The following is a 17,595-nucleotide window of genomic DNA, read 5'->3' on the forward strand; positions in this document are numbered from 1 at the left end:
ATCTTCATTCTGTCTCATCGTCTTGTATGATGTTACCAGATACTACACTGTCTTCACAGTTTCAAATGTAATCTATAAACATAATAGCTCCACTTACTAGGAAACCTTGATTACACTTCTGTATTCCAGAACCATATTTTCATCATGGGATACACAGATATCTCAAATTTAACTTGTGCAAAAAACTAAAGTCAATGAAATTCTCCAAAATCTACTGTGTCACCAGCACTTAAAATCTTTAATCACAACATCAAAACTCACAAATTTTAACAAGCTGAAAATGTTTGACCTATCCAATATTCTTCTTCCTCTTCCTTCATTAATTCCTGTGCATACTTTTAAAGATGTAATTAGACAAGAAATTATCTTTGCTTAAGCTTAGGTCAAGGCAAAAGAAAAAAAAATCACCTAAGATTTTTCTTTATTGCAACATTTTTATTCTTATCACCAGTCACAGCCTTGTCTACCCTCTAGGAAAAAAAATACTTTTAGTCCTGGAGACAAGGCTAGTTGTATCTTCAGAAAGAAAAAAAAAAAGATGCACAGGAAATTCAGCCTGTGGAATTAAATACATTTTTGAGGAAAAGAAGACAAAAGTATAATTTAATAGATCATATAGTATTGGAAGCCAGGAAACCTGGGTTCTGGTTGAATCTCTGGTAATTGTTAGGAAAGTCACCTTGGTTATCTCATTGGTCTCTCTAGGCTTTGATTTTCTCATTTATAAATGAGAAACTACCTTTTCTAAGTCCTTTTCAGCTCTAAATTAAAATATATTTCTCTTTCTCATGGTATTTTTGATATAGTGGATCAGAATACATTTTTTTTTTTTTTTTTTTTTTTTTGAGACAGAGTCTCGCTCTATCGCCCAGGCTGGAGTGCAGTGGCCGGATCTCAGCTCACTGCAAGCTCCGCCTCCCGGGTTTATGCCATTCTCCTGCCTCAGCCTCCCAAGTAGCTGGGACTACAGGCACCCGCCACCTCGCCCGGCTAGTTTTTTGTATTTTTTAGTAGAGACGGGGTTTCACCGGGTTAGCCAGGATGGTCTCGATCTCCTGACCTCATGATCCGCCCGTCTCGGCCTCCCAAAGTGCTGGGATCACAGGCTTTTGTCAGGAAATTGACCCACTAATATTTTCTATAATAACCACTATATTTATTTGTATATTTATTATATTATTCTATGACATTTGACCTGATTATATTATGTTTCTTTTTTTCACATCCTGCTTCCTCTTTGGTTGAAAATTTTCTATTTTGTCTAATCTCATGCATCTCTTTATTAATTTGGAAGTTATGCCTATAATAAATTGATTATCAAAATGTTAAAATTTATATTTAAAATAAGCAATCAATATCTTTAACTTCATTTTCCAAAATTCAAATACTTGGCTTCAGTCATCCATTCCTATCTTAAATCATAATGTTGTACAATGTTCTATATTTCAAACTACCTTGATTTTTTACTCCCTAAGTCAGGCACTTTTTAACACAGACATTATTTATTTGTATTTATCCACATGTTTTCCAGTTTCTCTGCTCACAAGTTTTTCTTGCATCTCAAATTGTCCCTTTTTGTTTTTGAAGTGCACTTTTTTAGAAATCCCATTGGGGAAGGTCTGCCGGTAACAAATACTTCTTTTGTATGTCCAAATATACTTTTGTTTAACCCTTATTTATGAATAATGTTTGGCTGGGTATATAATTCTAGTTATAGTCTATCTTCACTTTATCACATTATTCCATTGTCTTGAGGTTTCAGTTGATACCATTGAAAAGTCTGCTATAAGTCTAATTATTGTTCCATTTTAATCACTATCCTTATTGCAATAAAGACCCATGACCTCCATCACCATCCATACTACCATTCACCTCTTGTTCAAAACCATGCTATGTCTTCCCATTGGCTAGGAAATAAAGTCCAAGTTTCTTAGGCTCTTTTTCATTTGTCCCCAACATATGAACTATCTTTACTCTGAAGCTACTTTTAGGAGTTTCCTTTCATCTTTGGTATTCTGTAGTTTCACTGTGATGTGGCTACATTTACATTTCTTTTCCATGTGCTGCTGGGGGAATCACTGTGCTTCCCAATTTTGAGGATTATTGTCTTGTAACAATTCTAGAAGAAAATTTCAGTTATTAACCCTTCAAGCTACTTTAACTTCATTTTTAAAATGCGTTTATTTTAGAATTCCAACTATACGTAAGTAGACAGGGTAACCATACGTCCTAGTTTGCCCAAGAATGTCCTGGTTTATGCCTATGTTTTATCAATGAATACTTAATTAATTGTTGGCTCAAAAGTCCTCTAGAACCTGTTTAGTTCAAGTTTAAAGCCAGGTGAGGGTTTATCAAGCAAGTTCATAATTTCTGATGTATTTTAAAGATTGTTGTTATATTACCATTGTCAATTCTAAAGAGTTGAAGAATATTTGCAAAAGTTCTAAAGCTCAGCTGATTTACACACTGTAAACATGTTCATTTTAAAATAAAACCAGTGAGTTTGACTCTAAAATAAGAATATTTCTCTGCCATGTGCAGTTCTTGCCCTGATTCTCACCAGCTTTCTTTAGTTACCTATTTTGAAAAGTGACTGTGTTACTCATGTAGGTCAAGATCACAGACTGGTATCTGCCTCACAGAAGTGCTCTGTTTGATTAACATCGTGTTTAAAATTCCTTAAGCTAACATTTTAAAATGTGAATTTTTTTACACAAAAGCCCAGATTTCTAATTTGTTTTGAAAAATTTCAAGAGATGGTAAAAATGGTGCCTGCATTGCTGTGTGGCCATGGAGGACTACAACTAGTAGCAGCTGCCCCTTTTGTACTCTTATCTGGCTGTCTTTATGTTGACTGGCCCCTGAGGTATTGAAGTTTAGAGATGACCCCGCTACCTCCGTCACCATTTGTACTACCACTCACTCCTGTTCAAACACAGTCTATGTCTTCCTATTCGCCATAGAATAAAGTCCAAATTTCTTAGGCTACTTTTTATTTGGCCCCAAGATCACTATCCAATTTTATATTTACATTTATACTTTGTATGTGTGTTTATTCTTTTGTTTTTGATCCCTTCATGTCAGAATTCGGCTGTGTTTCCCAGTCTGTCCCTAAGTTTTCTTATCTTTGTCTTCTTCATTGACTACACTCCTCTCACCCATTTGGCCTTGTGTTTTCATGTTCAAAAGAACCCACATATATCTTCAAAAACAAAAATAAAAATATTCTCGGTCAGGCATGGCGGCTTATGCCTATAATCCCAGCACTTTTGGGAGGCTGAGATGGGTGGATCACTGGAGGTCAGGAGTTCGAGATCAGCCTGGCTAACATGGTGAAACCCTGTCTCTACTAAAAATACAAAAATTAGCTGGACATCATGGTGCATGCCTGTAATCCCAGCTACTTGGGAGACTGAGGCAGGAGAATCACTTGAATCCGGGAGGCAGAGGTTGAAGTGAGCTGAGATCGCTTCACTGCACTCCAGCCTGGGTGACAGAGCGAGACTGTCTCAAGGGAAAAAAAAAAAAAAATCTATCAAATGGCTGTTTTTTTTTTATTTTTGTAGACCATTTTAAGCCAATAATAAAAGTAGTTATTAACTTATCCCAGACAATTTAGTGCCTAGGTGAAATTGATGTTTAGACTCGAAATTGATGTTTGGACTCAAAATTGATACAAAGCAAAAATTACGTTGTTTAATCAATATTCTTAACCTAACTTCTTAATGAAAACCAACCAAACATTGAATATCTATATTCTTAGCATTGTGTGGTGTACTGAGAAAAATACAAAGTAAATATCTACGAGATACAACCTTGAAATCAGAAAATTTGTATTTCCCATAAACTGGCAAAATGAAGTACATAAAGCAATCTGAGAGGCTGGTTGTGTGTGAAGTGTTTATTGTATGATGTAAGTGCTAGAGAAATCAGAGGAGAAACAAATCAATGTGAGCTGAAGTAAGCTCCAGGAACGGGTAAGGTTGGTGCAGGTTCCCAGTGTGCATACTAGTGCTAAATAAGTGAGACTCCCTCTGCTTTTGTAGTCAGTAACAGCAATGTGTGGCATAAAGAAAGGGCTTTGGAGTTAGAACACCTGGGTTCCTACCCTGGTTCTAAGACTCACATGCAGAGTATCTTCAGAAATATCATCTAACCTCTCTGTGCATGTTTCCTGATTTCCAAAATGAAATCAATACCTAATAGTGAGTTGAAATGCAAGCCATAAATGAGAAAAGTTCTCTGTAAAGTATGAAATGCTAGAGGCAGCATCATCATTATTGATTGTGTTAATAAGAGTAAAAAATCGAAGCGAGCCTGTCAGATCCCAATAGAAAGTGTCTGTTAAGACAAAACTGGATTGCTCAGTGGAACATTGTTTCTTGCTCATCCTACTCCCAGGGGAGAAGAGAAAATAAAGATATTTGTCCTTCAGGATCAGCCAGAATCCACGTTCTCATTTTCTCTCTCCATGCCTCCTTACATAAAAGGAGAACAGAATGCAAAGATGAAATACGCAATTAAATTCTTATCATGACTATCATCTGATTATGCTTGCTGATTTCTTTAAGGTCTTCTGCACATTCTTATTTTTATGATTGTTTTGATCCTCATGGAAACAAAGGGCCTAGTGAATTATACGGGTGTTTCAAGATTAAAGCAGATTCCCATATCTCACACTACTTTGAGTGATAAGAATCAATAAGTATTATGTCTGGTGATGAAGTCCCTAAAATAGATAGAAAGAAAAAGGGAAATGAAAATGTAGAAATCAGATGCTAGAGAACTGGAAGCTGCTGCAGCATCTCATCATGTATGCCATAGAGAGAGCAAGCACATAGCTGGCTGTGCAACAGATGTGCAACAAGAGGATACAATGGCTGCCTCTTGGAAGAGCAGGGGAAAGCCAGGGAGAAGATGCCAGAGAAAGGGTGTCAACTTTGGAAAAGCTTCCCTTTTTTAAAATTTCTTTTTATTTATTTATTTATTTATTTTGACATGGAGTCTTGCTCTTTTGCCCAGGCTGGAGTGCAATGGTGTGATCTCGGCTCACTGCAACCTCCGCCTCCCAGATTCAGGCAATTCTCCTGCCTCAGCCTCTTAAGTCGCTGAAGATTACAGGCATGTGCCACCATGCCGGGCTAATTTTTGTATTTTTAGTAGAAATGGGATTTCACAATGTTGGCCAGGCTGGTCTCGAACTCCTGACCTCAAATGATCCACCTGACTTGGCCTCTGAAATTGCTGGGATTATAGGCGAGAATCACCACGCCTGGCCTGGAAAAGCTTCTTGATTTGACCTGAAATAGTACTACTATTAATAATGATATACATTTCTCTTTATAAGTGGGTCCAATTTACTTATTAGTTTCTTTTACAATAGTATTTCATCTTAAATAATTCTAAAACCATAGTGGGATGATAGTACATCCAAATGGAGTCTCTAAATATCAAAAGTAATTTTGAGTGGGCCAGTACTGTCTCAAAAGTGGTTAAAATGGTGAAAAATATTAAGCCTATTTGCCTGGCATTTGGGAAATGATGACACTCAGACGAAGGCCTCAGACAGCCTAGTGTACTTTCACGTGTGAATTTAGTGACCTCACATTTCTGTATGAGATTATACAATATCAAACTTTACAAGGCACAAAGTTACCCATGGCCTCCTAAGATCAATGACAACAGCAAATGAGGCTTCACGATTACACAGCTAATTAGAGACAAACCCTGGCTCTTCGCTGACTTTTTTTTTTTTTTTGATATGTTGAAAGCATCCAGAGATGACTTCAATTGCTGTTAAAGTAATTCTTTTCTGTTTAGTTCTGATCAGACACCAATGAGACTGGTGCTTGGATCCATAATTGTAGGAACTGAAATCAGAGGCGTGGGTCAGAGGCCAGCTACAAAGAAGACTAAAGGATTGAGAGATGCACCTATGGAAAACAATTCAACAACAATTATGAGCCAGGCTTGATAAACCTCAGAAGTCTGAAGAGTGACTTCCTACCAACTTTGAGGATAGAAGTCTTTCTGATAGAGCATGCAGCATGGGAAATGGCTTTTTTTTTTTCATTTTGAACATCTTCATTCAAAACAGAACTGGAATTTATTGGGAAGAATTGGGGCATGATCATTAGCTGCAAGGATTAAGAAGCTAGAGAGGCAGACATCTCAGTTTGAGGACTGGACCGTGAATTGTGGACTCGCCTCTGTGGAGCAGGTGCTACCCCTCTGGAAGGTAGAAGGGCCTGGGTGGTGTATGGAGGGTGAGTCCCGTGGGCACCCAGGCCACTTTAATGCTGTCACTCTGGGTGCTGCTTTTGAAAAGGATAAAACTTGACTGAAATGCCAAAAGAAAATAACATGTAAAATTAAGCCCAAACTCTTATTACAACTTGACATAATTTAAACCTAGAATAACGTCTACAGAATGTATTCAATCTGAATTCTCTTTAGGGGTTAATTTCTCTGCTAAGGCAGAGAAAACAAATTTCCAGGAGTTATTACAAATGAACACACCATATTATTTCCAGATCAACAGAAAATAAGAGTAAAAAGCCACAAATGAGAAAGAACCTATATTGATTTATGTGTGAAAAAGAAAGCAGACAAGCAAATATATGCTATATAGCATACATCTGTACATTAACATTTTAAATTTAAGAAGAAAGATGAGGTAGGACTAAGAATGTTATTTTTGGAGAAATAAAACCCATGTATACAGCAAAACTTAATTCTTTATTTTCCATATTAAAATGTTAACAAAAATCACTGCATCACAAATAAACCAAATAGACCTAAATCATTTGCCAAACAATCTGGCAGTCCATAAAGGCATTTTTCTCACATTTAAATTTCACTGACAACATGACTGTTGGCATGAGAAACCTGAAAGGGAATTAGTATTCTGACTATAATTCAAATTCCTATTTCAATGCAAAAAGTTCTTTCAGGGATTGTGTGCCAGACAAATGTATTTTTCTTACCCTGTAAACAGACTCTACTGCTTGAATTGCGTGGTAGCAGAGTCAGAGAGCAGATGCACTGGCCTCTACTGATCTTTCTCCTACAGGAAAGACAGAAACTTCTCCAGCTGGGCACCACTCTGACTGGATTATGCCAGGCATGATGATCATGCTGTGCTAATAAGGTCAGGGTCTGATCCCTGTGTGTTCTTCCCTCTGCTCCAAGCAGTCCAACTATATGCTCAACCTGGTGAATTATTTCACAAATGTGAGAGCAGGCAGATGGGCAAGGGTGTAAGGCTATATTTGCCCAGATCCATCATCATTCATAGAAGGATGAAGGAATGGGCCAGGCATGGTGGCTCATGCCTGTAATCCCAGCACTTTGGGAGGCCGAGGTTAAAGGATCACTTGAGCCAGAAGTTTGAGACCAGCCTGGGCAATGTGGCAAGACCTGTCTCTACAAAAATGTAAACAAATTAGCTAGGTGTGGTGGTGTGCACCTATGGTCTCAGCAACTTGGGAGACTGAGGTGGGGGGATTGCTTTAACCCAGGAGTTTGAGGCTACAGTAAGCTATGATTGTACCACTGCATTCCAGCTTGGGCAACACAGAGAGACCCTGCCTCAAAAAAAAGAAAAAAAAAAAAAAAAAAAAAAAAGAAAAGAAAGATAGGAGATGACTCTTAGTACCCGAAAACGATTGCAAGCTGCTGTAGAACATGCTCAGGCAGGGCAGGGTTTCTTCCCTTTTGGAACCAAGCAATGAATTCTAATAAAGCACAGAGTTGGCTGGGGGTACAAATAGAGTGAAGAGTTTCCCTATCATTCATTTTCGAGGAAGTTTTAGGAGACTTATTTCTTCTAATGAATTTATTTATAAATGACATTTGGCAATTTAACATAATGCTGCCCTCTCAGAAGTTCTCCCTTAGTAGATCTGGCAGCTGAGTCTGGGAACGTGTACCTTCTCCAAGCACCCTTGGTCATTCTGATGCTGGCAGTCTGACCAATACTGGGTAACTGTTAAGAGAAGGGATTCTAGGGCTGGATGATCTGTGTTCACCTTCTGGCTCCAGTCCTTACTGGCTGTGTGATGCTGGGCAAATCAATCAATCTTTCTGTACCCCGGTTTTCTCAACTGTAAAATGAGTTTCTCTAGAAACCTAAGGTTGCTATGAAAATCAAATGAGCTAACACAGGTAGCTTGGTTAGAATAGGACCTCAAACGCAGGAAGCATGCAACACATGTCAGCCGTTGTAACTCCTAGCTGCTCTTTATTTCTAAGTTTCTTTTTCTTGTGCAATGTTTTATACATCAACATATTTCATGTTCATGATTTGGGTTTATTACATCTCTATAGAATTATCCAAATACTATGTATGATATCTAATTTTCGGATGTCCTTTTTAAAAAAAGTGTGATTACATTTGAATAAAATTGTATTTTACAAGGAGTGAAGATATAGGTTGTCATTCTTTGCTCAAATATCATTTTTCCAGAAATGGAAATAAGATTACTGCTATGGCCTTCCAATTTGCTTAAAGTTGACAAGCAAAAAACAGTGTGCTTTAAAACTTCTGCCAGAGGACCCACTTCAATATGGAATGTCCAAGGCAATCGAACAACAAATTGAGACAAGCAAATAAAAACTGGAAACTGTCATGGAAAGAAAAGCAGGCAAAAGATGACTAAAATGTTGTCTGGGCTTTTCTCCAAGCTGGCTTTGGCAATGGGATGAAAGCCCTTTGTCTCAATGGTAAAAAATGATTGGATATGTATAGATTTTGACTCAAGATAGAGATAAACTAATAAAAATGGGCTGCATTAGAAATTGGTGAGTACTTTATCACTGGAGATGTTTGAACATAAGAATGTTAAGAATGAACAACACTAAGGATGTTGCAGAAGAGAGTTGTGCATTCTGTAAGAGGTTAGATTACACAACCACAAGAACCCAAGAGACAAGTTGCAGATGGTATCAAGGTTGCAAAAATGAGATATTGGAAGGTTAATGTTATTAATCAATACAAATAAGTAGAGAAGTTACTGCATGTCTGTGGAAAGATAAGAAGTTCAAATGTTACAGATGCTTTATTTTAATCCTAGATGAAAACTTCTAAGCAGAGATAGTCTAAGACTAACAATGTATAAATGGATATATTCTCATTATATTACAACTCTACCTTTTCTTCCAATAACTCTGTTATTACTGCTTTTCTGCTTTTCCTATCCTGTAAATTTCAATGTGTCCATGAGGGAGACCAGCCACTTATTTCTAAATAAAGATATGAATTTGAGACGAATGCCCAAGGTGGCCATTGAAAAAAATGCTTATCCAGAGGTGCTCAAACTCTGACTTCCAATGCTACTGTCCTACAGCTTGTAGCTATAACTGACGGATCTCACTTCTCAATTTGTGGGACAGTAAAGCTTATTATTCAAGATGGCCACCATAAACTATTCCTAAGCAACAACAAAAGTTTCTGTATTTGCTATCTCCTTTACACTAACTGCTAGATCACCCACTGGTTGTTTGCACTTGATTGTTTTTCTTTGCATTTAAAAAAATTCATCTCAAGCAACTTTCAAACCATCAGAAAAACATCATGAGAATTATAAATTATAATTTTATGTTGGCTGTACCAAAAATGTAATATCCAGTATCTCCTAAGATTAAATGAACTGCAAGGCTACTAGGAACAATACGAAAGTAAGAGGCGGTGGATTGGGCAACACAGGATCAAGTGCGGCCTTATTTCGCATCATAAGAAGATGGATACTCCAGGCACAAGTATAGTAATGAGTAAAATTTAATTTGCTTCATTTCCAGAAACAAGTTAAATAAGGTTAGGAAGCAAAGGGCTCCTTTCTAAAGAAAGACAGAGGGAGGGATGAAGAGAGGGAGAGAGAGTGAAAGTGGGGAGAGGGAAGACAAAAGTGATTGGGAACAAGTCATTGTAACCAAGGAGTCCTTTCAATAAAAAATGTGGGCATCATCTACTTCTATTCCATAAACACAGCTGCAAGAGACTACATTCTCCCTCAAAAGAAAATTTCTCTTTAACCTTATTAATATTTACTGAAACATGTTTATCTTGGATTTTGAATTCAAGTACCTCTTAACTCCTTTCCTAATAAATAGCAAATCCAAATACCATAATGCAAAATTTGTCATCAAAATTTTTAAGAATTCATAAAAGAAAGCCAACTATTTGTAGATTTTCAATAATCTCACTTAATAACAATATTGCAAAACTCCTGATCATAAGACAGAAGAATCTAGCTCACATTTGGGCTGGTCACTTCTTTCCAATTGCTGCAATGGAATTTGCTTGTGAGAAGCTGTTTTCCCCTGAAGGTAAAGACTGCTTTGCCTATTTACAAAATAAGAACTCAAAAAATACCAGATGTATAGTTATTATACTAGTTGTTTGTTCTAAAAGTACATTGAAAGCAGAGATTCTCTGAAGAAGTATCTTTCTACCTTCCTTTAGTGTAACATATAATGTGATGTCATAAATAACCAGATGGTTAAAAAAAATTATAAAACATCCAGGAAAAAAAATCATAGTGATTTTTAAAAATACTAAATTATTATTCTGTTTGCTTCAGTGCAATTATCTCTGAATATAACATTGCATTATCACTCACTTTGAATCTACCATTCATAAATTTTAAAGTAAAAGGAAACTCATACAATTATTCATAGTTAATGCTGGAGTTAACTATTTTCAGAGTTAATCTCTGATTTGGTAACTTGAGTTTCTTATTGTGCTAATTAATGGTGAACATGAATCAGCCTGGTGTTTAGCGATCGGATCACCACCCCTAACTCAAACTGGAACTAAATGTTCAACCAGAGAATGAATGAAAGTTACAGAAATTAAAAAAGAAAGAAAGAAAGAAAGAAAGAAAAAGCTAGCACCCCTTTAAACTTCTGAAAATATCACAACCAAAAGGATTCAGATAAAGTAAAAGTCATTTTACCTGCTCATCATGTTTTTTATGACCTGTTAATGACTGTTGTTCTGAAATGGAATAGAATCCCAACCCCAGATACATTCAGCACAGATCATGTGTATAGCATTGCTTTTGTGTATCTTTACTAAAAAATTCTCAGTACTTTCAAGAATTCTGTTTGCGATTATATTCAGCTATTTAGATGACATTTCACCTCAATAAACAAGCAGAATTTTTTCCTTTTCAGGAAATAGAGATATTGATGCAGTTTATTCTATCAGAGTCCTTTAATTTGGAAGTCTAGCTGCTTCCTCTTATCTGAGTACACCAGCAGGCAAACTTGAGCATTATGAACCACAAATTACATGCAAACTCCAAGCACTATGCAGTAAGCAAAGGAGATTTCATGGCTCTGTAGTTTTCATAATTACATTAAAGCCAGGAATGTTTCTCTTCAAACACCAAAATGTGTTTTTATAAAGAAATTGATTTCAGGATTTGTCATTAGAAAGTAAATAAGCAAGGATTAAAGTGGCATTTACTGTGATGAAATAGTGGCTTAAAATAGGTAAGCCAGCAGATATAGTAAAGCATGCTCCAGTCTGGAATAGGGAAGAGGGCTTAGGACTTGAAATCAGAGATTCTTTCTTGGTAAAAGGCTCAGTTCTTCTACAAGCCTGCTCAGTGACTTGTGGGAGGTCATTTCATCTTTTTACTTTCCTCATTTGCATAAAGATGTAATTAAATTACATATTCTAAGGTCTCATTTGGTTCTAAAGACTCCTGAGGTTAAGGTTTCTTAAAGGAACTGATTTCTGGGGAGAATTTACATTAGTACAAACTATTAGTGCTCCCAAAGAGCTGTTTAGTACATTGATTTTTACAGTTTTATAAGTTTAGTGTAGTGATGCTCAAATTTTATTATGCATCAAAACTTGTTAACAGGGGGAAATTCCTGGGCTCCATGATTAAAGACATATTCAGTAGGACTGGGTGGGCATGGGAATCTGAGCTGTTAGTAGCCCTCAAGGTAATTCTCATGTAGTTGCACTTTGAGAATGGACTAGTAGCTTGAAAAAAGTAAAACAATTTCTCCAAATTCTGGTTTAATCCCTGGTAAACTGTCATAATAGGGTATTAAGGCACAATAATAATTCCAAATAAAAACTTGCTTTTCATCAGAAATATGATTACAAAAGAATAAACATGGCCGGTGGCTCATGCCTGTAATCCCAGTGCTTTGGGAGGCCGAGGCAGGTGGATCACCTGAGGTCGGGAGTTCGAGACCAGCCTGACTAACATGGAGAAACCCTGTCTCTACTAAAAATACAAAATTAGCCATGTGTGGTGGCTCATGCCTGTAATCCCAGCTCCTTGGGAGGCTGAGGCAGGAGAATTGCTTGAACCCAGGAGGCGGAGGTTGCAGTGAGCCAAGATCGTGCCATAGTACTCCAGCCCGGACTGGAGTCTCAAAAAAAAAAAAAAAAAAAAAAAAAAAAGAATAAACAAGATGTTATTCATCAGGATAGTCCAACAACTTTGGCTGCCAAATATAATTTTGGCTGCCACATATAATTTTGGAAGAATCCCTTACTTCTTTTATTAAAAGTTATTTACATTTCTTTTCATGGAAGTCATCTTTAATTACTTTATATCCTGAGTATTCATTAAACCAATATATAGGTTGCCTTGTATTTTTTCATCAAAAATTGCTGGTTATAACTTATACTCACTATCCAGGTTATCATCAAGTCCATTCCAACAGTTTCCAAAATTTTGCAGCATGAACCTATTTTTGTTCGATAAAGTGTGTAGATCTAAATATCAAAAAGATTAACTGAAAATGTATAAATATTAGTAGTTCTCTCTGGAGGGTTTGTTTAGAGGTAGGTTTAGGTTTCTGTTTATTCTTCTGTATTTTCAAATTTTTCTACAAAGGCTATTGTATCTGTTATCATCTTTCTTTTAGAATGAATAAAAAGAAAGGAGAAAGGGAAGACAACAGGAAAAGGAGGAGGAAGGGAGAAGAAGGAAATGGAAGAGGAGGAGAAAAAGAAGGATGTGTGTGTGCAGGAGAGAAAGAATGAGAGAGACAGAGAGAAAGGAGAACGAGAGACTACCTGGCAAATACTGTAACAGAGACAATACAGGAGGCTGGCAAGACGTAGGTGTGTAGGTGCCTGGAGGAAATCAATAGTTTTTCAAAGAAAGTAATGTTTAGAGTTGAGCCTGTCAGCAGAAGTGGCACGTAAGCTTTGTAGGGTAAGAATAGCCTAAAGTGCATGAGGCATGAAAGAAAATGGCCTGTTTGGGATCTAAAAGTAGTTTGCATGGATGAAGCACACACAGCCTGTATGATGTTTAAACTGTGGCTTGAAACCCACTAACAGGACAGAAACTCTGTGAAGTGGGTCATGGACAGCATTTTACAAATTAATAGGCTATAACAGAAACTATGAAAGTGAATTACACATAAGAATAAGTGCCAAATTTTGTGAAGATTTTCATGTGTGTCTGTGAGTGTGTGTGTAAATTAGATCATGTAATAAAATATATATTTTTAATTGTAGGTTGAGGTCAGAAAAACATGAAGCTGTTGCCGAGGCCTGGGAAGTCATGAGCGCTCCATGCAGGAAAATGGCAGGACCAGATTGCATCTGACTAAAAGACATCACTTGAGTTCTGTGGTAGGTAGAATGATGGCTCTCCAAGGGGTCTACTTTCCAATCTCCAAACCTGTGAATATTACTTTATATGGCCAAAGGAATTTCATAGGTATGATTAAATTAATGATCTCACAATGAGGGGATTATCCTACAATTTCTGGATGGGCTCAATGTAATCACAAAGGTTTTTATAAGGGAAAGGAGGAGGCAGGAGAATCAGAGAAGAGGTAACAACAAAAGCAAAGGTGAGAAAGAGATTTGATAAGATGCTATGCTGTTGGCTATGAAGGTAGAGGAAGGGGCCATGAGTCCAGGAATGCAGGTGGCCTCTCAATGCCAGAGAAGGCAAAGAAGTGGATTCTCCCCCTGGAGCTTCCAGAAGGAACACAGCCCTGAAGACCCATTTTGGACTTCTGACTTCCAGAACTGTAAGATAATATGTTTGTGTGGTTTCAAGCCACTACATTATTGGTAATTTGTTACAGTAGTAGGAAACGAATACACATTCCATAGGAATGGATTTGCTTCAGGAAGCTAGAAGCTTAAAAATAAAGAGAGGCGATTGCAATATCCTGGGGAGAGACGATAAGTAAACTAAAGTATAATTGGAAAGGAAACTCATCTTCAGAATGTGAAAGATTCTGAAGGTATTTCAAAGGTAAAACTGATAACACCTGAAGAATAACAGAATTTGGAATGTGATTAAAAAATGAACTAGGCCAGGTGTAGTGTCTCACACCTATAATCCCAGCACTTTGGAAGTCCGAGGCGGGTGGATCACAAGGTGAGGAGATCGAGACCAACCTGGCTAACATGGTGAAATCCCATCTCTACTAAAAATACAGAATTAAAAAATTAGCCGGGCGTGGTGGTGGGCGCCTGTAGTCCAAGCTACTCTGGAGGCTGAGGCAGGAGAATGATGTGAACCAGAGAGGCAGAGCATGCAGTGAGCTGAGATCGCACCACTGCACTCCAGCCTGGGTGACAGGGCGAGACTCCATCTCAAAAAAAAAAAAAAAAAAAAAGGAAATAAAAGATTTTTAAACCAGAGTACCTCAAAAGCTATCTCCTTTCAACTATTTGGAGGTCTATCCATAAAGGAGGAATTAATGACAATGTTACTATAGCATTTCTTCTTGCCAGGATCACCAAACCAAGTGTTCTCAATTTTTTCCTCAGTAGCATGATTGTGAAATGGTTCAAGACCTCGAGTCGATTTCCTAGCCAACTGGAACAGACAGGAATATCTATTTTTAAATACGTGTTACATATTTTGAATACACACCTATGCATCAATTAATCATATTAAAAATCCTCACAGGGAAATAATGATGATGTTTTGCAAAGTGGTTCATAAAGTACAATCACATTATCACCTAACTTGATCTTAGACAAACTTTGCAAGGGAACACACAATGAATATTATCTTTGCTTTGCAGATAAACAACTTAGGGCTCTGAATTGGGAGGACATTCTCGAGCTTATCTATTAGATCCACAAGTTAATTGTGTTTCTAAACAGAAATAGAAGTCTTAGACTGAATGTAACTTATTCGGTATTTTAATAGAATTCAAACTCAGTTCATGGAATTAACATGCACACACACAAACTGCATTCTTTGCTTCTCTCCATCCCCCTCATCACAGAACATGAAAATGTAAAGTATCAGGATGCTTTGGATTTTAATATTAACTGGAAGTTTCATAAAACTAAATCATATGAAACACATGCAAAGCACTGCTTTTGTCTTTTAAAGTATTGCTATTAACTTGTAAGATAATATTCAGAAAACATTTCCTCAGCACTTACTACCAAGTGTCATGTGCCATGCTGACTCATTTAAAAATTGAATAGATGGCATCTGCCTTTCAATTCAATTCAAAAATGGAACAGACGCGGGGCATTCCAAGATGGCTGAATAGGAACAGCTCGAGTCTGCAGCTCCCAGTGTGATCTATGCAGAAGACGGGTGATTTCTGCATTTCCAACTGAGGTACCTGGTTCATCTCATTGGGACCAGTTGGACAGTGGGTGCAGCCCATGGAGGGCGAGCCGAAGCAGGGTGGGGCGTCGCCTCACCCGGGAAGCGCACGAAGTCAGGGGATTTCCCTTTCCTAGCCAAGTGAAGCTGTGACAAACTATCTGGAAAAATGGGACACTCTCACCTAAATACTATGGTTTTCCCAAGGTCTTAGAAACTGGCAGACAAGTTGATTCTCTCCTGTGACTGGCTTGGTGTGTCCCACGCCCACGGGGCCTTGCTCACTGCTAGCACAGCAGCCTAAGATCAAACTGCGAGGCAGCAGCCTGGTTGGAGGAGGGGCATCTGCCATAGCAGAGGCTTGAGTAGGTAAACAAAGTGGCAGGGAAACTCCAACTGGGTGGAGCCCATCTCACCTCAACAAGGCCTACTGCCTCCAGACTCCACCTGTGTGGGCAGGGCATAGCTGAACAAAAGGCAGCAGACAACTCTGCAGACATAAACCTCCCTGTCTGACAGCTCTGAAGAGAGCAGTGGTTCTTCCAGCATGGCGTTTGAGCGCTGAGAATGGACAGACTGCCTCCTCAAGTGGGTCCCTGACTCCCATGTAGCCTAACTGGGAGACACCTCTCAGTAGGGGCTGAAAGACACCTCATATAAGTGGCTGCTTCTCTGGGACGAAGCTTCCAGAGGAAGGAACAGACAGAAATATTTTCTGTTCTGCAATATTTGCTGTTCTGCAGCCTCCGCTGGTGATACCCAGGCAAACAGGGTCTGGAGTGGAATTCCAGGAAACTCCAACAGACCTGCAGCTGAGGGACCTGACTGTTAGTAGGAAAACTAACAAACAAAAAGGAATAGCATCAACATCAACAAAAAGGTCAACTACACCAAAACCCCATCTGTAGGTCACCAACATCAAAGACCAAAGATAGATAAAACCACAAAGATGGGGAGAAACCACAGCAGAAAAGCTGAAAATTCTAAAAATCAGAGCACCTTTTCTCCTCCAAAGGATCACAGCTCCTCGCGAGCAACGGAACAAAGCTGGATGGAGAATGACTTTGATGATTTGAGAGAAGTAGGTTTCAGAAGGTTGGTAATAACAAACTTCTCCAAGCTAAAGGAGGATGCTTGAACTCATCGCAAGGAAGTTAAAAACCTTGAAAAAAGATTAGGCGAACGGCTAACTAGAATAAAGAGTGTATAGAAGACCTTAAATGACCTGATGGAGCTGAAAACCATGGCATGAGAACTTCGTGATGCATGCACAAGCTTCAATGGCCAATTTGATCAAGTGGAAGAAAGGGTATCAGTGATTGAAGATCAAATTAATGAAATAAAGTGAGAAGATAAGTTTAGAGAAAAAAGAGTAAAAATAAATGAACAAAGCCTCCAAGAAATATGGGACTATGTGAAAATACCAAATGCACATTTGATGGTGCACCTGAAAGGGATGGGGAAAATGGAACCAAGTTGGAAAACACTCTTCAGGACATTACCCAGGAGAACTTCCCCAACCTATCAAGGCAGGCCAACATTCAAATTCAGGAAATACAGAGAACACCACAAAGATACTCCTCGAGAAGAGCAACTCCAAGACACAAAATTTTCAGATTCACTAATGTTAAAATGAAGGAAAAAGTGTTAAAGGCAGCCAGAGAGGAAGATCGAGTTACCCACAAAGGGAAACCCATCATAACAACAGGAGATCTCTTGGCAGAAACCCTACAGGCCAGAAGATGGTGGGGGTCAATATTCAACATTCTTAAAGAAAAGAATTTTCAACCCAGAATTTCATATCCAGCCAAAATTAGTTTTATAAGTGAAGGAGAAAAAAAATCCTTTACAGACAAGCAAATGCTGAGAGATTTTGTCACCACCAGGCCTGCCTTACAAGAGCTCCTGAAGGAAGAACTAAACATGGAAGGAAACAACTAGTACAGCCACTGCAAAAACATCCCAAATTGTAAATACCGTCGATGCTAGGAAGAAACTGCATCAATTAACGGTCAAAATA

General features: G+C 38.0%; 1 protein-coding gene and 1 long non-coding RNA gene across 5 annotated transcripts in view; one reads left to right on the plus strand and one right to left on the minus strand.

Annotated features, from left to right (window-relative positions):
- Positions 1 to 17,595, minus strand: part of LOC105499424 (RAB3C, member RAS oncogene family) — a 292,548-nt gene that overhangs the window by 157,413 nt on the left and 117,540 nt on the right. The window lies entirely within an intron of this gene.
- Positions 1 to 17,595, plus strand: part of LOC105499423 (uncharacterized) — a 58,056-nt gene that overhangs the window by 31,995 nt on the left and 8,466 nt on the right. For all 3 annotated transcript variants that reach the window (XR_011624978.1, XR_011624980.1, XR_011624979.1), the window contains one exon: positions 13,499 to 13,615. This is a non-coding gene — a long non-coding RNA (uncharacterized lncRNA). The remainder of the gene's footprint in view (positions 1 to 13,498; positions 13,616 to 17,595) is intronic.

The sequence above is a fragment of the Macaca nemestrina genome, chromosome 6, assembly GCF_043159975.1.
Source record: "Macaca nemestrina isolate mMacNem1 chromosome 6, mMacNem.hap1, whole genome shotgun sequence".
NCBI lineage: Eukaryota > Metazoa > Chordata > Mammalia > Primates > Cercopithecidae > Macaca > Macaca nemestrina.